Consider the following 20,660-nt stretch of genomic DNA (forward strand, 5'->3'; position numbering starts at 1 on the left):
ACCTAAATGAGTGTAATCAAAATGACACTCATTTACATTCAGCTTTAATTACAGTTATTAATTAACGCAGATCTGCCTGAATGGTCTGACTCTCGTTGGCTACACACCTACCCAGTCCAAATGAAGGGCAGGGGCTTGGCCGACACCTCTGTGTACTCTCCAAACCAGGAAAGAGCACTCGTGCTTTAAAAAAAAAAAAATGGTACCCTATGACCCAGTAATTTCTCCCCTAGACAACTGTTCCAAGAGAAACAAAAACATACATCCACACAAGACTTATACAACAATGTACAGTCGCGTTATTCATAGCCCACACCTGGAAACAACCCAAACATCCATCAACGGCATTGTAGTGTATTTATAAAATAAAAAATACTCTTTAGCAGTAAGGAAAAACTACGGCCATCACAACAACCTAGACGAATCTCAAAATCCTTACACTGAGGGAAAGAAGGCTGTACACACACACACGCACGCGCGTGCGCGCGATTCCACTTGGGCACAACAATATGCAGATCTAATCTACAGTGACAAAAGTCATAAAGTGGTTACCTATTGACTTAGGTAACAGGAGCTCTTTCGGGGCGACAGACTATCCTCTGTCTCATTCTGGATGGTGGTTATACAGGTGTATACAATTGTCAAAACTCATCAGGCTAACACTGTAAGATCTGGGCATAAATGTAAATGATATTCATTTTGGGGGGGGCGGGGAGCAACTGGTTAGTTCAGTTGGTTAGAGCGCCGTGCTCTTAACAACAAGGTTGCCAGTTCGATCCCCACATGGGCCAACGTGAACTGTGCCCTCCTCAATTAGACGAAACAACTATGTGACTTGGAGCTGATGGGTCCTAGAAAAACACACTTAAACAAAAGCTTTTTAAAAATGATGTTCATTTTTTTAAAAGCCTTAGGAAGGCAGCCCCACGTTCTGAGGAGCCACGTTTGCACCATGGACGGTATATTGGGAATCCAAGTTCTAGGGCCCACCCTAAAATGGTCTCTGTGGGGACAGGCTTAGGTCATCCAACACAACTGCCTAGTACCTAACACGGCCCGGGATAGGAGCTGAGAGGCAGGCCACTCTGAAACACTAAGGACCAGCAATATTAGACAAGCACAGAAATGATACCCCAAAGGACCTCTCAGAAGCCATTCTCAGTGAGCACCGGGCTTTGCTGGTGAAGCCCCAGACTGCACTAAGTTCCTGAAAGAAAGGACAATCACCCAAGACATATCGAAGCTTTAGATATACTGACCAACAACCCAGTTCTGACTTCCTCTGCAAAAGAGAGGAAAAGAGCGAAAGACAAGTTACCACCAAGCCCAGTCCTGCTCCACATCTAAGTTCTCATTCCCATGTGCAATTCTACTCAACAGATATTTACTAAGCAACTGCTGTGTGAGTGACACCCACGTGGACTGGAGCGCCCATTGGCACCTAAAAGAAGACCACAGTGCTCCAAACTCAAATAGCACCTGGACTTTTTGTTTGAGTTTGCCACTCCTCTTCCAAAGACCCATTATTTTGAACAATGGAGAGGTGCCAGTATACTGCTTACTTCAGTCCTTTCAAGGCAGACTCGGACTAGCTAGAGGGGGGATGCCTAGATCCTTCAGCCTGCCAAAATCATTAACTCCACGGAGACCAAAAAACGGGGGTGGGGGGAGGGCATCTTTATTGAACCTTTTCACCAGCTGGTCACCAAGAGAGTGAGAACATGATATCACCCCAAGCAACCTCTTCATGGCGCCCAGCCACCAATCCATCAACACCCTCTCAACTTCGGCCTATTGATAGGCAATTACACCAGCTGGTCAAGCCCTCCCCACCCCAAACACCAGCACTCACTCACACCTCCAATCTGTCCCAGGTCTGGCTGCTAAGGAAGCAGCCCCTACTAACATCTGAAGGGGGAGAGATGAGTGAGCCATCTGGCTCCACTGAGAAAAAAACTCAAGCATCTAGGTAGGAGAAGTGCACCTCCCCACCCCTCAGCCCCCCACCCCCACCCCTGCTTTGCCGATCTCCCTCTAAAGAAGTGATAAAGCACTTAAACTACTGGCTTTGTCCTCTCTCTGCTCAAAGGAAATTGAGCAGGTGTGATGGGACAGAATCTCAAGAAGGGACCAGCGGGAGTACAAAAAAGCCCCCCAACCTGGGTCTTCCTGATATAGCAAATAAAAATACAGGGCTCCCAGTTAAATTTGAATTTCAGATAAATGATTAGTAATTATTTTTATTTGAGACATGCTTATACTTGAAAAAATGTTCTTTATCTCAAATTCAAACTTAATTGGCCATCCTTGATTTTATCTGGCAACCGTGGGAGCCCCACCAGCAATTCTGGGGCCAATCTGCCATCTTTTTTTCTTCCCTCTCCCTCCCTCTTTATGACGTGGAGAAGGCACAACTCTGGAGTTAGACTACCTGATTCGTATTTAAGCTCCGCCACCTCAAGCTCCCCGCTGAAAGACCCTGGGTAAGAGAATCATCTTTCCAGGGCTACTATTCCTTTATATGAAAAATGGAAATAATAATAGAAATAACAGTGACACTCGAAAGTAAAATGGAATTAATAACAACATTTCCATAAAGACTGATCATGTGCCAGGCAGGCCCTTTCCTCATCCTCCTAACATTAAGAGTCAGGTACTGTTCTTATCCTTACTTCACAGATAGGAAACTGAGGCACAGAGAGGTTCAGTAGTTAACAAAGTCATAAAGTTCATAAGCAGCAGAGCCAAGATTCAATCCCAGCCAGCGTGGGAGCTGAAGTCCATGCTCTTGACCGTAACACGTCCCCAAGGTGCTGTTTGTCTCCGCGACATTATATGGATTAAATACCACAATGTGTGTAAAATGCTCAGCACAAAAACTGGCCCACAGATTCTATAAATGCCAGATACTACATACGCGTATGCGTATGATATGTCTGGTTTTTTTTATTATTATTATTATTATTATTAGAGAAAATTACATGAGGAAATAATCAAACAAGAAAGATGAAGGAACTCAGCCCGGCGAATTCACGGAGGGAACCTTCCTACAGGGAAAGACCTATCATTAACATTAGAGAGAGACAGAGTGGGGGGAAGAATCCCATGAACGAGGACAGGATGCTAGAGAGAGAAAAACAACTGGAAGAAAGAATTTTCAGAAACTGAAACTAGGAAAACAACAACAAAAAAAGAAACGTTTGCTCTGCTTATGGAGTTCGAGCAAGGAAATTCCCCACCTGCTGAACAAAGTAGTAAAGAGATTATAAAATAACAAGAGAAAAGGGAGGAAAATGAGAGGCTTGGTCCAGGAAGTCCTAGAGCCAACTAATAAGACTAATAAAGAGAGAACAGAGGACCAGCGGGGGAAACTACTAAAGGAACATAAAATAACATTTAACAGAGCTGAAGGACACTGGTTTCCAAATCAAGAAATTGCAGAACAAATTTATTAGCAAGGTGGGGAGAAATTTCTCAAGAAACAGACAAAGTGGTTACTTCTAGAAAAGGGGACAGGACCATGGGAGGTGGAGCACAGGACTGCTGTTTCTTTTCTTTATAAGCTTTTTATTAACATTTATTCTTTCCAGATGTGTGCGTCTTAATAAAAAGAAACAATGATTCAAAAAGTCGAGCCCAACTTAAACGTCCCAACACGTCATTAATAAAAATACCACAGTTATATATACAGTTTAGTGTACTTCAGTTATACGTCAATAAAGGTGAAAACAAGTATTATGGTCCATTGGTGGGATGGACTACCACGTATCCACCAAAACAACAAGAAAAACTTCGGGATATATTAAGTGAAAGAACATGTTTTTAGACATGATGTACAGCATGATCCATTTCTTAAAATTGTATATAAATAAACTATATAGGATCATGCTGCTGAAAAGAAAGGATTGGAGGAGTCTGTGGGGAAAAGATAATCAACTAAGGATGAATAAGAGGGATACTTAGCAGCAGGCGGGCCACATACTGGAAGGAACCTGATCCCAAACCATAATACCCAAGTTCACTGACTTACATCAATCCCAAATTCCACACATGTCCTCCACCCACTTCCCGTGACGTGAGAAAATAATCATCAAGACGTATCAGGCATTTAAGAGGCGCTCGTCACTGTGCTCATTGTTTCAAATATAGACTCATTTCCTCTACACAGCAACCCTATAAAGGAGACAATACTATTATCTCCATTTTACAGATGAGGAAACTGAGGCTTACACAGTCTAAGTCACGAGCCCAAGCTTACACAACGAATAAGTTGAGAAACCAGGATCAAACTCGAGCAAGGTGACTCTGGAGCTCATCACAAGAGCAGAGCGCATCTCCACTAACAACCCCCCCACCCCCAGGTATCCAGTGCCCCCTGTCCTTAGTTTACCCCATGCGGCTCATGGTTTTGAGACATTTCCTGGCATGACTACATCCTGAGTTCATCATAATTAAATCGTGGGGAAATTTTCAAAGCGCTTCAGAGATGTAATGAGCTTACATTCAATTAGTTTCTTCCTTCATTGGGAGAATCAGAAAGACCGATTTCTTTCTGTGGGGAGGGTTTCTCACTGCCGATTTTTTGAGATTTCATTCTGAGGTTCTAGGGATGTAAATCAGCACACACAGGAGATCTGGAGAACCGGGGGCAAGGGGGAGGGAGGGCAGGGCGCCTAAAGGCAGCCAGCCACAAAGAAAACCTCTAATGCATACACCACGCTCATTCACCATTTATTTTAAATACTTTTGAATACCAACTATATGTTCTAGCCCCTGTACTAGGGACCAATGATCAACAGGGAACAACACACGCCCTGCCTTCTAGGCGCATCTAGTTTGGGGAGGAATAAGCGAATAAGCAGTCAGAATCTACAGAGAAGTGCTGTGTAGAATAAGCACAGAGAGCTACAGATGCTTGTCAAGGTGAATTATGATGGGGGAGATGAGGTGCTCAATTCCCTTAAAGAGAAAATGCTTGATGACAGGCTCCCAGAGGGATGGAGCAGGCAAACCCCCAGGGCTTCAGAAACTAGGTCCATGATGACAAGCCCAAGGTGGAGTAAATGATAAGGCAAAGTCTCCCTTGACCAGCTGGCAACAATTTACTTCCCAACTCAACCCACACAGCGCCAGGAGCATTCCTGTTCCAAGCCAGTTGGATGCTGGCTCTCTCTCGCAGGGAGGGGCTCCACATTCCAGAGGCCACATGAGACGAGGTCCCACTTAGGGTGCTCCACACTGATTCATAAAATGGGGCGAAGGAGTACGAAAATATTCAGGCACACTAATGCTCTTAAAGGGAACCCAGATTTATACAGGGGTGTGATCCATCCATCCTTCCATCCATCCATGCATTCATCCATCCATATCCATCCATCCATCCATTGCGATCCATCCATATCCATCCATATCCATCCATCCATATCCATCCATCCATCCATCGCGATCCATCCATATCCATCCATATCCATCCATCCATATCCATCCATCCATCCATATCCATCCATCCATATCCATCCATATCCATCCATATCCATCCATCCATATCCATCCATCCATCCATATCCATCCATCCATATCCATCCATATCCATCCATATCCATCCATCCATATCCATCCATCCATCCATATCCACCCATCATATCCATCCATATCCATCCATATCCATCCATATCCATCCATCCATATCCATCCATATCCATCCATATCCATCCATACCCATCCATCCATATCCATCCATCTCCATCCATATCCATCCATACCCATCCATCCATATCCATCCATATCCATCCATACCCATCCATCCATATCCATCCATATCCATCCATATCCATCCATATCCATCCATACCCATCCATCCATATCCATCCATATCCATCCATATCCATCCATACCCATCCATCCATATCCATCCATATCCATCCATACCCATCCATCCATATCCATCCATATCCATCCATACCCATCCATCCATATCCATCCATATCCATCCATATCCATCCATACCCATCCATCCATATCCATCCATATCCATCCATACCCATCCATCCATATCCATCCATATCCATCCATACCCATCCATCCATATCCATCCATATCCATCCATATCCATCCATACCCATCCATCCATATCCATCCATATCCATCCATACCCATCCATCCATATCCATCCATATCCATCCATATCCATCCATATCCATCCATCCATCCATCCATATCCATCCATATCCATCCATCTATCCCTATACACCCATCTATCCATATAGATCCACCCATATCCATCCATCCATCCATCCATCCATCCATCCATCGCGATCCATCCATAGCCATTCATCTATATCCATCCATCCATATCCATCCATCCATCCATAGCCATTCATCTAAATCCATCCATCCATATCCATCCATCTATCCATCCATCCATATCCATCCATCTATCCATATTCATCCATCCATCTGAGCATGTTTATTTGTTCACTACATCAAAAACATGTATTGTAAGCCTCCCACATGTCAGAAACACTTCCTCAACATCTTTACTGATTTACTTTTTTTAAGTTTGTAATACTCATCGTCAGACTCCCACCCCCGCCAGGGTGTTCTCGTATCCTCCTTTCCGTTATGGTTCTCCATCACACTTACCTGCTGTATGTTTTACTGGAGAGTTTCTCATGTGACTCTCTCTGCTAGAATGGCAGTCCCACGAGGGCAGGAATTTTTGTGGGCTGTTTACTGTTTTATCCCCAGCGTCTAAAACAGTGCCTGGCACACCGGGGTAGGAGGCGGGTGCAGGAGGACCACTGGGGGCTCTCTTCCTTTCCCCACTGCCCTACATCCCATGGCCTGGTCAGACAAAGGAGTCCAGCCTGGGAGGCAACAAGACCTTCATCTGTTACCTGCAAACAATAAAACCCCCAACTACAGGATTATTAGGAGGGCCAGATGAGGTAGTGGATGGGAGACTGCTTTGAAAAACATAGAGCCATAAGCCGATGTCACATCATAATATTTGGGGCTCAGGAGCCCATGAGATGCAAGTGTTCCCAGCAGTCAGCTCATGGACACTCCCTCACTCCACGAAAATTCAAATCGGTAATCTATTTAAAGCCGAGGCGCAGGCAATGACTCTGGGCCCCTGCCTCCTGCCTTAAATACGATACTAATCCGTTTTCCCTTCATTTACGCGTTTAACAAATATACATTTTTTTCTACCCTCCTGCAGAACTAACTCACTTAGCTCCAGGGCTGTCGTGGTTGATTTCTTCACAAGAAGACCAGAGCTTTAGAAACTGAGAGAGGTTTCCAAAGAAATGCCACAGGAAAATAAAGGGGGGAAAAACACCTGTGCACAGGTAAGTGCGATGCCTTCCCTTCCCTTCCCTCACTTGTCAAATGTCCGAATCTGGTGGAGCTGAATCTCCATCAGGCCTGAGGGCTCTATTCCGCTTGGCTGTTTGGCCAGTCGTGGGGGGGAAAGGGCTTTTGGCCCCGAGCCAAAGTCAAATGTGGTATTAAAAGTCAGGGCACCCTGACAGCAAAGATCAGCTTCCCCAAGCAAGCTCTTAGAGCATTTGCCTCCCTGTTATTTTATTCTGTGCTCTGAAGAACATTAAACAGTCAGGACCATTAAACAGTCAGGACTGGGTTTCTTCCTCCCACTATTCACACAAGGTAGCGGGGAGAGGATTTCAGTCTCGGTGGAGCCCTGAGATGCCTGGAGGTAACAGGACTTGCCACTAATCACAGGGATTGGAAGCAGCTCAACCAGAAATACAACCCCGGGAGCTGGACCCCTGTCTGAGCCTAAACACTCTCTTTATTACTGTGTAGGATCAGAGCTCTGCTTCCTGGCCTGCCTCAGCTGTCTGCCGGAGAGGGGCGCCGCTCCCTCAGGGAAAGGGGCCATGTCACAAAGGCAACCAGAGGGCCCAGTTCCTGAGGCAGGAGGCATCAGGGAGGGAGAGCGGAGATGCCCAAGAAAACCCCCAGCGCCGTCCTGCATCCAGCCCTCTCAGGCCCTGGGAAAAGCAGCCAGCAGGCTTCTCGGCCCAGGATTACGGCTCCACGGCCTCTCACCACGCTCATGGGGCCAATGAAACGAACAGAAACCAGTTTGGCATCGTCCCTCTGCTCTGCCCACACACCCAGCCGCCTGAGAAACACCAGGGCTTTCTCTGCATCGCTCTGCCCTCAGCAAAAGGCTCTCTATACCCGTAAGTTCAACAAATGAGGCAGACTCCCCTGCAAAGAGGGAAGAAGATCGATGCCTGAATGTGAAAGAGAATTTTTTATCCTTAAAAACAAAAAATCAGCGTCACACAGGTGCAGGCCAACGAAACCAAGCATGGAATGTAAGAAGTGGTATTTCTCCTTGTCCCCTTCCAACTCCACAGTCTGGACACACCCACTCTCAAGAGGTAGTGTGACAAAAAGGGGAAGATTACGTTGTTAGCCACAGAATGCCACCTCACCCCACAGCTAATTCTTGCTTCCAGAACAACACGGCCCTTGCACTGAGAAGAACTCAGCCCAAACAAACCCTTTCCTCTCAGGAGACCAGAACACCTATAACTAATCTGGGCCCATAAAGGTTTAGCGTCTTCGAATTTCTTCCCTGGGTGTTGAAGTTAGCAAACGAATGGCCAGAAGTGATTCTGTGTGAGCTCCAGAGTCTAGGCCTCTGGAGACCTTGCGGTTTCCACCTGCACCTTCCTGGAACCCTCCCCCCATCATGTACTACACGCTGCTGCCCCACGTGTCACCGTGTGGACAGAGGCCCAGACAACAGGCCGGAGCTCGGCCCCAGGCCCGTAAGGGAAGCCCTCGTACACCCTTTAGCCTTGTCGAGCTGCCAGAAGCCCACAGCCTCAGGAGGGACCCCAGGCAAGACCAGAAGGACTGGCCAACTGATCCCAGCCAACCGAGAATCATCAGAAATAACAGCCTGTTGACATCAGCCACTAAGCTGGGGTGCTTTCAAACTGACACAGGGCGGTGGGGACGTTTGCTGTACGCTGCATCTATCACACCGACTTTGGCAACTAGATCTCCATTTTGCTTCAGAGGAACCACCTCTCCCTCCATTATTAGTCATCATTAGTCTCTGCTTTTTATCTACTGGGGGTGGGGGGGCATGCAACAGGGCAGGTGGCCCAGGCCCGGCCTTTTAACACACTCCATCCCGGTAGCGACAAGGATTAGCGGTCAGGGACAGCATATAACCCAAGTCAGGCCAGTTACTCCCTCCTCCCTGCCCATGAACTCAATTCTAAGACAGTCTGAGACATGGAAGAAAGACTTCTCCTTCCTCTGAACTTGAGCCTGAGAGGATGGGAATAGACTATCCGAGGACGTCCACACAGAGGAAAGCAGGGCCAGGAGATAGAGAAAGCCAGGTGGCAGAGAGTAACCATATCTGAGGCCAGTTCTATGCCTGGACATTTTAATTGCATGGGCCAATAGAGGTTCTGTCTTCCTTACGCCAGATTGAGTTAGCTTTTCCATCATTCGTGACGCCCAAAGCCCTGGCTGATACAAAGAGATGGAGGAACTGATTTTTTATTGTATACCCTTAGTACTACTTGAAATTCTTACCAAGTTCATGTATTATGTCTCCATTTTGAAAGAAACTATTAATAGTTAAAGAAATGAACAACACAACTCACTTAAAAAATAGCATATACAAAATGTACACAGAGATAGTAAATTGGTAGCAGCATTAGGGCTCCAAGATCTCTCTGCTCCAAGATCTCTCTGCTGTGTGGCCAACAGGGCTAGCTGCCTAGTCCGGTTTCCGTTCTCCCCTCTCCTTCAGAACCAGAATCCCAGGGTTTAGCTGGGCACGTTACAGCACAGCTAGAAGACCATGCATCCTAGCATTCCTTGCAGCCTGAGGAGGTCCTACGAATATGTTCTGGCCAATAAGACGTAAGTGGAGCTTTCACGCAGGACTTCAAGGGATCGCCCTCCCTCTTGCCATGTCACGGCCTAGAAGGCAGATGTGACGACCTGAGCTCTCACAACCACCTTGGGCCAGAAAGACAAAGGCTCACCTCTGGGGCAAAGCAGTGAGCAAGAAAAAAGGAGTCTAGACCCGTGGTGACCCCCTGGATCTACTTTCCCAGCCACAGTCACTGGATTTCTTCTACCCGAGAGGAGTCTTTCTAGTTGAAGCCACTGTTTTTCAGCTCCCCGTTACTCTCTAATCCTAAGCAGAGCAGCAGGCAATAGCACCGTCAGAACAACTAGCTGTAGGTGTCTGGTTGCCATGGAGACCACCCCAACACATAGATTCCAAAGGACAAACCCACTCAAATGAGAAAGGCCTGATGTAAACCTAAGAGACATCCCCTTCCTGCTATCTCCCCCCCACACACACACCTTTTCTGGTAGATTCCCCCTCAGCCCATATGCCAGGATGGTGATGGCAAATTCTCCAACAGCCCCAGGGGAAGTTGCCCCAGGAACAGAGCACCTGTCATAGGCTTACACCTCTTTGGCGGCTGTCACAATGCAAGGACTGCCAGGTGCTCTCAGTTCTCCAGCAGGAAGGAGCGTCCTTTGCTCTCCCGCTTCCTAACTCCTCTGCCTCGGCCCGAACTCAAGGCCTCTCAGGAGTCAAGGCACCACCTAAAGTCACCTAAGGGCCTCCAGCCTGCCTCTCCACTGCCAGCTTCCCCTGCGCGCTCCCAACGGCCGCGCTATCTGCTACGTACCCACGAAAGGCACTTCCGGAAAAGACAGCACTGATCACGGCACCCTCTCAGAAACCTCCAGGATCTCTCCACCAGTCTAGAGAACAAAGCACAAATTCGCAGGCTGTCCAAATCCGACCCCAAACTACATCTCTGGCACGTCCTCCCAACCAAACCAAAAATTCCAACAGCCTTGTATTTTCCTCTCTCGTGTTCCTTCTGCCTATAATTCATTTCCTTCCTCTGCTCCCACCCCATCCTCAAACTCTGCTATCCTTCCAACCTGAGAGCTTTATCCATGCAAAAGTCCTCTCTAATTCCCCAACTAGACGTAACTTCCCAGTGTCTGGGTTCCCATCACCTCTTCTTTTTTCCCATGACCTTCTTACAACCACATGCTGACCTCTCATGATTACAGGTGAATGTGACTTCTCTTACCCACCTGAAGCCCCTTGCAGAGAAGATTTCTATCTTGCCTCTTTGCATATTCCCACAATGCTTTGCACAGAGTTGGTGCTCACTAAATGGCTGACAGCTTGGCCTGAAGACAATTCCAATTCCCTCCCTGCTTCCACATTCTGGGCAGGCGCTCTCCAAGGAAGAAAGCAATCGTCTATTCCGCAAACAGAACACACATTTGGGATGTTTCTAAAATTGCACAGGCCCTTGACAAAGCTTTGAGTACTGGCTCTTCTCCCTCCATGTGGGCAAGCCACAGAAAAGCAATAATCTGCAGCCTTTCAACAGCCTTTCCACAAAGCGCTTGTGCTAATCACATGTGTATAGATTTGGTCTTGTCATGCAAAGGCTAAAGGGCAAAACTTAATCAACATTAACTTTGATCCCTTGCACTCAGAGTCTCTTTCAAAAGAACTGACACTCAGTGAAAGCTTTTTAATACAATGTGTGTCGAGATGCCTGTGAGAAAGTCAGCTATTCTCTCTCCTTTAAATTATAGCAGAAGGCATTTGGACTAAATAAGTTCCCAACAACTAGCTCAACTCTCAATTAGGTTACCAAAAAAAGAAAAAGAAAAGAAAGAAAAAAGTGTAATGCCTTGCTTCGCAGAAGTCTTGGGGAACAAGCTGCACTCCCACCATATGGATGCAGTGAAACATCACGCCCTGTCTGATGGCAGAGCGAGGCATGCCTGAGACGACTCCCCGAAGGCCTGCCAGTCCTGAGGTTTTTCAGACACAGTATATGACCCAATGAGGATTGTGCATCAAGTTGAATTTAAATTCAAGCCAAAGTTCCCCAAGCAGTAAAGATCCTGCCTCCCATCTCTCTTTTACAGGAGTCAGAGTCCAGAGGAAGAGCCTGAGCTCCCAGCTGGCAGCTGTCCAGTATCACCGGACCAACTAGAAAACGAACCTGACAGTTTAACACCTGCCCCCTCCCCCGCCAGACTGCCATCAACATCAACCAGCCTTGGGAGGCAAGACACTGCCAAGTGTGTGGTGAGCTGCCATGGGAGCCTGCAGCAGACAGGGCTGCAGCTGGAAACCACAGGCAGAAGCCTCTCCCACTCTCCCATCCAAGTTCCAAGGCCCGATTCTCCATATCCAGTGCTCTCCTAATCATGACCCAGCCCTACATATTGGCTCAGCTAGATTCTTAGCTCCAGAGCTACATGGAGCCTGCTTTTTCCAACCATCCGTTCATCCCTCATTAAAACACAGTCTGCACTAGAACAGGGGTTCTCGGCTTCGGCAACACACTGCCATCAATCACCTGGGAACTCGAGAAACCACTGAAGCCTCATCCCACCCCGGAGATTCTGAGGTTGTTAGTCCGGGATGTGTCCACGGCACTGGGCTTTTTAAATTGTTCCAGGTGATTCTACTGTGCAGCCAGGGGTGGTGAACCACTGCATCAGAATGAAGGGGGTTCCCCCAAAGACAGACAGCTACTGGAACCGAACTGCCAACCACGTAAGGCCAAGTTAGCTCACTCTGATAGCCACGGGTGCCACCGACAGTGGCAAACCTGAATTTGGTTTCAGCCTGGAAACCTAACTTCATTTTTTCACATTCTCAAATTGCACATCGTGCCCTTGGCCATCGGTCTTAACACGGTGCGCCTTATGTGACAAGGAGAATGGAGCAAAAGGGTCCACATAATTCATCACGGCACCACTACAAAGCCATCCCCAGAAGCTTCTTCCAAGGCCCTGCCCAGCAAAGGGGGAGCAAAGGCCAGGCCCTGTGTGGGAAGGCCCACCACCAAGCCAGGCCCCCAGGAAATAACCTCCTCGGGAACCCCAGACACTCTAGGGCAGGGGTGTCCAAACTTTTTTCAACGGTTTTCACCAAGGGCCATATGCGATAAAATACACAAACAGCCGGGCCACTCACCTGAGGTGAAGTACATATTGCCTCACCTGGTTTATTTAAGTAAACTAAATATATTTTTGGAATTTGCTGCGGGCCAATTAAAAATGGATCGCGGCGGGCCGCAGTTTGGACACCCCTGCTCTAGGGCGCACGCTGAGACTTCCAGCCCGGGCCCTGCACGGCACAGGGCTGTGATTCTGAAGGTCACAGGTTGTTTGTGCGACCACCAGGCCTCAGAAACCCTGCCACGAACTACATCAGGGGTCGGCAAACTTCTGTAAAGGGCCAGAGAGTAAATATTTTAGGCTTTGCGGGCAATACAGCCCTGTTGCAGTCACTGTAATGTAAAAGCAGCCACAGACAATATGTGAACAAATGTGCATGACTAGGTTCCAGTAAGTCTTTACTGTCGTCCCCCTCACTGGTGGGAGGATACTTTTCAAAGCCCCAGTGGATGCCTGAAACCTTGGACAGTACCGAACCCTAGATATACCATGTTCTGTTTTTTTATACTATGTTTTTTCCTGCATGCACATATCTATGATAAAGTTTAATTTATAAATTAGGCACAGGAAGAGATTAACAGCAATGACTCATAATAAAATAGATCGATTATAACAATCTACCGTAATAAAAGTGAGGAGAACGTGATCACGTCTTTCGGGGCTCCCTGGTGAAGTTTTTGCACAGGCTCCATGCTTTCTGGTACAACACGCTGCCGTCAATTAGAACTCATTTTCTGTTCATGTGTTGCCCCACGGATTTAATGCCTTTTCCATCTTAACTAAACACTGACCACGCACTATGGCCGTAACTTTTGTAGTTGGAGCTACGGCAGCAAAACTAGCACAAGTTTCTTCACAATTTCACGGACAGGAGATTCGTTCGTGGTTCGAAGCAACCCCAGCATACGATTTTTTCCTTTCCTTATTAAGTCAAGAACTGTCACCTTTTCACTTCAAGGAAGCCCTTCGGTGTATCCGAATTGTCAGCATTTCTACTCTTGCACTCTGGGGCCATTATTAAGTAAAACAAGGGTGACTTGAATATAAGCATGGCAATACTGATACCGCGACAGTCCATCTAACCACCGAGACGGCTGCGAAGTGACTAGCCGACGGGGACCATCAACAAGGTGGAGACACTGGACAAAGGGATGATTCACGTCCCAAGCAGGACAGAGAGGGATGGCTTGAGATTTCATCACGATACTCAGAACGGAGCTCAATTTAAAACTTATGAATTGTTTGCTCTGGAATTTTCCACTTAATACATTCCAACTGTGCTTGACAGTTGACCGAAACCGAGGAAAGCGGAAACCATGAATGAGGGGGGACCACTGCATTCACAGAAATATGGTAGTGGGCCCACCTCTCCACTAGATCATGATTTCCTTAAAGACAGACTGTCTCCTAGCACTTCTTGAAATCCTGAGCCCTTGGTACAGTGCCTGGAACGTGGCACGTTCTTACCAACAGCTGAATGAATGAGTGAGTGAATGAATGAATGAATGAATGAATGAAAATGTGCCAATCATCTTAAAAGAGTATACAGAGGGTGCCATAAAAATGTACACACATTTTAAGGAAGGAAAAAACTGTATTAAAATTGTAATACTCAATATATACCGATAACAAAAGATGAGACAAGTCGTGTGTGTACATTTCTTTGGCACCCCCGCTATATTAAACATCTGCCTGTTCCTACAGAGAGATGAATAAAAGTTATTGTGACTTTGGAGCACTCACGTCTGACTATTTAACCTGAACCTCTGCGTCCTCTGTAATCTCCTGCTCATTACTTACATATACCCCCACCTTCTCCTTCATGGGAACAGGGAAGGATGTCCCCAAAGAGGAACCAATACCCCAGGGAGAATGGCCCAGCCCCATCTATGTGGCAGGCCCAGACCGGGAAGGAAAGGCAGAAGCAAACACAGGTCAGGAGAGCGGAGGCAGCCTGAAGACGCACACAGGGAAGGAGGGGAGTGAGGATGGGTCTGGAGGCAACCATGCAGGGGGCTCTGGGGCCCCTGGGCCACATTGCCCCCAATGCTCGGCGGGGCAAGAAAATACACGGAAGCTCTTCCACCAAGACAAACGCTGTTACTTCCCATCAGTGTCGAGAGGTGATATGTATCATTTCCTTTTCCACACTGTTTATAATGATATTGGAAATATGAAGCATGAAATTGAAAAGAAGCACAATAAAAAAATAATCATCTGTCTCCTTCCTGAGTGATTTTCTTCCCTTTCTCTTTTTCTTCCTCTCTCACGCACACCCGCTTCTTGCAGCAAAGCTGCTTTTCCTCCCAACGTGGAACCAGGACTCAGGATGAGCTGGGAGAAAGTCCCTCGTCTTGCAGGCACATGTTGCCCGGGATAAAGGGAGGGCCAGGGAACAGAACTATCACATGGCCCCTGCGCTTACAAGAACCACTACGGTTTGGGTGCCAGGAGCGCTGGGCCAAAAGTCAGGCTTGCCTCCCTTCGTGCATTCAGGGTCTCCTGGCCGTGCCTGGCAGGGTTTGAGATCATCTGTCTTAGCTGAGGCATCGGAAACCTTTAAAAATAAAATGCCTCATCACACAAACCTTCAGGGTCCTGGGCCCTCGATTACGAGAGGTTAGAGTGTCGGTACCTTATAGCATCACTATGCAGGAAGCAAAGATGGCACAAGTGGCAAAGGGCTCCTTAGCCAGGAATCCCGAGGTCAGGCTGTGACAGTCCTGCTTAGAGAAGGGCCCGTCCCCACATCTCCTCCACGCACCGTGCCATACTCAGCTTCTTGTCAAAGGAGACCCCTGGGGCAGGTAGCTCACAGTCCCGGGGTACGCCTGCCCTCTTCTTCACGGAATGCCCATCTAAAGGGCAGCCTTAACCCTAAAGCAGACAAACATCACGTCCCTGGTCATTACATCCCGGTGCAGGACAAAAAGAGAATAGACTCTGGGAGGCTCCGGGGCACTCCAGCTCCCAAAATCTTGAAAAAGCAAATTTAAGAGAGGAGGTCCACTTTGGACAATTGCCCCGAAACTTGCAAGGTGATTTGTCCAGCTAAAGTGATGCTGGAGTGGGATCTGCTCCTGGTCCAAGCATGTTCAGTGTCCCTGCAAGGTCACCTTGGGCCCTTCGTTTCTCTTAGCCTCACAAAGAGGAACATCCTGGCTCAGAGAAACAAAGAGCAATGACCTTTGCAGGGGTCTCTTTACAGCCCGACAGCCCACTCCTTTCACACCGCCTGGTGGGACGTTGGCGGTGGCCCAGCCCATTTCAGTGTAGTGCAAAAGACCTCACATTTAAAAAGTCTCCATTAGGATGTATCAGGCTTCCCCACCTCTCAGGCAACAAGAAAAAGAAAAAGTAACACCAGTGATTACTTCCCAGTCAGGATCTATAGGACCAGTAGTATGTAAGCTAGGATTTCTGAAGACCCAACGCAATGGCTGCTCTCCAGCGCTGGCTCTTCTCTCTCTACTACTTACTCTAGAATAAACCTTTCTAGTGAATCTGGCTGAAATCTCCTCCTTGAATCTCTCCTACTACAATTAAGTGCATTTCTTCCCATCTATTTCTCCACGGAAATGGAGAACAGCTGGTCACCATCTTCCCTCCAGACTCAGAGGCCATCATTGGAAAGCATCGTTAACTTCCAACAGTGAGCCAGTTATGTGGGGGAAACGTTCTTCACCACTGGCTGCAGCACAAAAGCAGACTCAGCCAAAATCTCTTTAAGAAAATCATGTCTTCCATAAGAAACCAGCTCCCTGTGGGATTAAATACTAGATATTAAATTGCCTTTTCATGCTTAAAAGTAAGTTTCTTGATTAAGTAGGCTGTGTTTCTCGTCTGCAGTTCCACCGTCACATTTATTCCACACAAGCGGTGCTTCTTCCTGGAGAAAATGTATACTGATTTAGAGATTTCCTCGTTAGTTCAAACCTCATCAAAAAGAGACATCAGAATCAGAGTGATGAAAATGAAAATGGTAACCCTGGACGTTTCAGCCTCTCCAAATTCATCTAAACGTTTATCTTTGGGGACAATGAATGCGTTCTCACTGGGATAGAAAGACATTCCATTACGTGTTTAAATTTACCATTCGAATAGGTAAGAGAGTAGGTGAACCAAAAATCAAACAGCAACACTTCAAAACTGCCTTACCACAAAAAGGTCTCCGCTAACTTTTGCTGGAACTCACCCCTGGAAATGTGAAAACCCAAGAAGCTCTTAACAAACCACCCAGTCCCATGTCCTCAGTTCTCAGCAGAGACAACTGAAGTCCAGGAAAACTAAGGTCACACAGCTAAACGTTGGCAGCCCCTGACTTCTCATCTCGGTTTGATCTTTGCTCTGCCCCTATCAGGCAATTGTCAATTCTGGCGAAGTTATGTACTTTCTCTGGATTTGTTTTCTACCTGCATGTAGAGGCAGCTGGACCGGACATCAGCTGGAAGGCATTGTGGTTTAAGAGTGGGAGTTCTACAGTCAGACTATGGGTTCTAATCCCGGCTCTGCTCTCTCTGTGATCCTGAATAATTTATTTATAGTCAGTGTGCCTCAGTTTCGTCATCTGCAAAGTGGGGGTAAATAATAGTACCAGATACATACCTCACCAAGCTGTTACGGAAATTAAATGAGATGATCAGAAAGTGCTTGGCAAAGCACTTTGTACATGGTAAGGACTTGATAAATATGAGTTATCATAATCATCTAAACTCTCTTCCAGCTTTAAAGTTGTCTTACTCTGGGACTCTAACAGAAAATAATGACTATCCTTTTTTTTTTTTTTAATTGGTAACATTTCTCCCCAAGTTCATGCCTCAGGCAAAAATCAAAGCCAGACATGGGTACTCAGAAAAAAAGACAATGATTACTAGAGTCTTGGAGAGTGATTTAAGGAGTCAGGAGACAAACAGGCAAATGGATTTTAAGAGGAGTCATTTAACGAGAGCTGATTAATGCTTCCAAGGCCATGCTAATGAGCAAAAACAAACCGTAAAACATATTGCTAAGCACACTTAAAATACACATGACCCTTATCCCAGGAATTTCTCTTATAGAAACACTTGTTGTAGTGCACGATTATACCATATAAATATGTCACTGCAGCATTATATTAGATACATATTTCAATGTACGTAACACATACATAAATGTATGCACAACAGATAATAAAAACATGTTACATCTGCACAAGGGATGATGGGACCCCCATTAACTGACTGATGGCCAATTTTCCCCTTTTCAAGATATGAATTCAAAGCATCTCAGAGCTATGCTGAGGAAGCAGAGCCTTTCCGATACCGGCCACTAGGCCACATTTAACTGTCCCAACACATTGCACGGGCATAACAAAAATTCTCCAAAGATTAAGCTCAAGGTTCACAGTGGTAACACCTGGGAAGCAAGTGGGAGAGGCAAGGGGACGTTCTTCTTGTTGTTAACTTTAGAAACATCTGAATTTTTATGCATTCTACTCTGTGACTAGAGAGAATACATCAGAATTCTCTAGACCCAGACTTCTCAGCTTGGCACCACTGACACTGGGAGCAGGATTATTTTTTATTTGGGGGGTTGAGGAGGACAGACCCGGGCACCCCGAGGTGTTCAGCAGCATTCCTGGACTCTACCCACTAGATGCCAGTTGTGACAACCCAAGAGGCCAAATGTCCCCGGGGAGGCGAGATCACCCGATTTAGAACCACTGTCCCAACCAATAGGTGAGCTACATTAAACATCAATTATTCCATGATCAGTACAAACAAGTATTACAGATCAGGCCACCTGCTCTCTATTGCCTTTCCCTCGTTTGGGGAGCATTTATGAGAATAAAGGCTTCTATTCGCCAACGCCATTGAAATCTCCGAGTTTGAGTCCCAAATGTCCCCACATCACGCTTTGACTTTTCTCTCTGATTCTGGTGACCTGCCAGGAGTTCCTTTCTGCAACTGGCTCACATTCAAGGTCAACTTTAGAAAAGCAAACGACTTATATTCTGATAAATACACATAAATAACTTTTAGAACTGCTTTTGCTTCCCTACCAACTACTTTAAAAATCAGAAATAAAACTACTTCAGATCCTCACAGTTAAGTCAACACAGGAATACACTGGTCCGATGATGTTTTTAAGGAAATTACATCTTAAATGTTCATGTTTAAATGCTCCCAAATTCATCCTTACACATCCTGAAGACTAACACCCTCTGGTTTTGTTTGTTTCCTTTTGTTTTTTGTCTTTTGCTATGTCAAACGTACAGTGTCATTTGGCCTAAAAAAGTAACAGGACACCCAAACGCCTGGACAGAAGCATTGAGATGGCAGAGAACATAAAACTTTGAATCTGTGTGCCTCCTATAAGAACTTTGAAACACCAGGTACCCATCACTCATTTCGAAATTGACATTTAAAATGCTTTCATCTAAGTTGATGGAGTTGCAAAAGGTATAATTTCTGGCATGTAAACATCTAGCATTTAAACAAAACTTTTATCTAAACAGCACAGAGATTTGACACCATTACCCTCCTAAAATTACATTTACACTAAGCTGTGCCTTTATGTTTCATGCCCTTTCCTGGTTGTGGGTTAGATTCCACACACACCAAAATGCACAGGCAAGCTCGTCTCCAAAAGTCAAACAATTTACATCATTCCTTTTGCTCCGACTTATATTTCAATTCCATTTCCCCACAGAATTTTATCGTAGAGCAACTCATATGTTAGGCTAGAAAGTCTATCATTGATTTCTTTATCATACTTCTCTTCAACATAAATACCTGTATACATTTCAATTTCATTTTTTTAAATTTCCTGTGAGCCTAGGGTGCTAACTGCTTAAATAACAATTTCCTGGACTGAATGACCATTACAACTATTAGTAGTAGAGATTCCTAACAACAGAAATATAATACATTTTATAATTATTAAACACTAAAATGTAACTATTCTTGGAGATGTGCATTTTCACAGATGAGTCTTTTCTTGTTTTTTCAATTCATTCATATACCCGTGGATAAATATTAAGTAGTCATTGCTAGAAAATGACAGACTTAGGCATCAATTTCGTTCTATCATTCTTTATTTTCTTTTTAAAAAACTTAAGAAGAAAATGGGAAAATATAGATATTTTGTTATAATATTGCCATTTTGTTCTTCGAACTCTTTCCAAGTTACAGGCCCCAAATCCCAGAGTGTTCCATCATGGAAAATTACTTTAAAGGATCTCACTGCTAACTATTTGATTCGATCCACAGTCAAAGGACAGAATAGCATGTGAATTGCTATAGGATTTGTTCCCAGTGATAAGCGATTAGAATTCTGCACCAACAACATTCCAGGGGTCCCCCTGTTCATGCGCGAAGAATGTGCTACCCAGAGATCAGGCAATAAGACAAGCATGTGTCTTTCTCTTGTGAAGTGGAAGAGGCCAACTGTGAAAGTGGACGCACGTAAGGAGAACCAGCGTCAGGGTGTTCTCAGGCACAGCCGTTTGGGGAAAGAGAACAACATGGGAAGCTGAGAACCTAGAACCCGACTGTGTTAATGCCATGCCCGTGTGACACCTGGGGAGTGGCCACACTCCCCGAAGCACAGACTCCATCCAGTCTGATGGCTGCTGATTCAGCCAA

At 46.0% G+C, this 20,660-nt stretch overlaps 1 protein-coding gene across 8 annotated transcripts in view; it reads right to left on the minus strand.

Annotated features, from left to right (window-relative positions):
- The window catches only part of SLC39A11 (solute carrier family 39 member 11), a 299,558-nt gene that overhangs the window by 269,886 nt on the left and 9,012 nt on the right, over window positions 1-20,660 (minus strand). Inside the window, exon 1 of one of the 8 annotated variants that reach the window (XM_081029064.1) lies at window positions 10,716-10,785. The exons of the other annotated variants lie outside the window; for them this stretch is intronic. The gene's annotated coding sequence lies outside the window, so the exon portion shown is untranslated. Of the gene's footprint in view, window positions 1-10,715; window positions 10,786-20,660 lie in introns of those variants that run through there. 8 annotated transcript variants of the gene reach the window in all.

This window comes from Rhinolophus hipposideros (assembly GCF_964194185.1).
Source record: "Rhinolophus hipposideros genome assembly, chromosome: 20".
NCBI lineage: Eukaryota > Metazoa > Chordata > Mammalia > Chiroptera > Rhinolophidae > Rhinolophus > Rhinolophus hipposideros.